The 1,336-nt window shown below is 32.6% G+C and overlaps 1 non-coding gene across 1 annotated transcript; it reads right to left on the bottom strand.

Annotated features, from left to right (window-relative positions):
* Positions 1–907: 907 nt before the first annotated feature.
* Positions 908–981, bottom strand: TRNAV-CAC (transfer RNA valine (anticodon CAC)). Its single transcript has one exon. It is a non-coding gene; the product is annotated as a tRNA-Val (tRNA).
* Positions 982–1,336: the final 355 nt, after the last annotated feature.

A 1,336-nucleotide genomic window follows, 5' to 3' on the forward strand; every position in this document is an offset into this window, starting at 1 on the left:
AGAAGATTTCTAAAAATACGTATGTAAAAAAACAAGTATCTGGTGCGCTGTTGGCGGAGCTACTTCTTCTTACTAGATGCTCGGTGCCCACCAAAGCACAGACTCTACTCACCTAGCAAGTGGTTGGTCGTTCGATCGAGTCCAAGATCACTAGTTTTGGACTATCGAGAAACCCCCCTCTGCCCACCAGCAGCGCCTTTGGCATGATAGGCAGGCAACATATCTTGATCCTCAAATCTAATTCTTCCTAAATTTTCTATTCCAATCAATGGACTCTGCTCTCCTTTTGCCTGCCTTCAATCGAATTCTACAGGGTTCCAAACCTTTTTTCAACATAGGTGACAATGAGCCAGGCAGAAATGGAAGAGTCCCCCTTTGCTGGTTGAGGCTCGGCCACCCCTTACTGAAAATCTCGGCTCCACCATTGTAAACAATAATAACATACTATTGACATACTTAATCTTGTTATCAAATTTCATTTATACATTTTGAATTACTGTTGTTTCAATTAAATACTAGGACACATGAAAGCTAACAGATCGTCTTCAGAAAAGTGCATGGATGGTTCTTCTTTATAAGTTCACTACTAATGCATCTACACGTACTGTGAGGGTACTTTGACGCAAATCTAAATTATCTAATTAGATCCTAAACTCCAAAGACATCAAAAACAAAATTCTGTAATAACAAATAAAAATTGAACATATATTAATAGTACAAAAAGTACTATCACACTCAATTTACATCTTGTAGTAGATTGTCTACTTCATTTTCTAAGTAAAAAATTACTCAAAATTATATATGAGTACTTTTTAAAAAATATATGATAATTTATAAATATTTTATAGTATCACTATATGAATAAAGTTCAACAGAATGTGTTAAAAGAGTTATAATTAAAAAGAAATGTCTGAGCCCGGGTTCGAACCGGGGACCTCTAGTGTGTGAGACTAGCGTGATAACCAACTACACCACCCAGACTGAATTGCTAAAACATTATCACATTATCAACATCAAGTAAAATCCAAAAGAAAGCAAAACAAAAAATATCACTATTGTCAATTCGAAATTGTCAAAAGATTATATTTGTCATAAACACTAGAACTAAGAAAAGAAAATGATATTTTCACACCAAAAAGGAAAATAAGAGCTTGAATTAAATATGTAAATTAAGTAGATTACAATTCCACTATATGTAGTTTACCTCAAGCTAATATTTGCATGTTGTATTTGAATATAAAGTTCTTCTATTAAATCATGACTAATTAATATATATTTTACTTTACTAAATTACTCAACTATGATAAATTGTATTGATTTGATGTAAATATTCATT

The sequence above is a fragment of the Solanum dulcamara genome, chromosome 12 (assembly GCF_947179165.1).
Source record: "Solanum dulcamara chromosome 12, daSolDulc1.2, whole genome shotgun sequence".
NCBI lineage: Eukaryota > Viridiplantae > Streptophyta > Magnoliopsida > Solanales > Solanaceae > Solanum > Solanum dulcamara.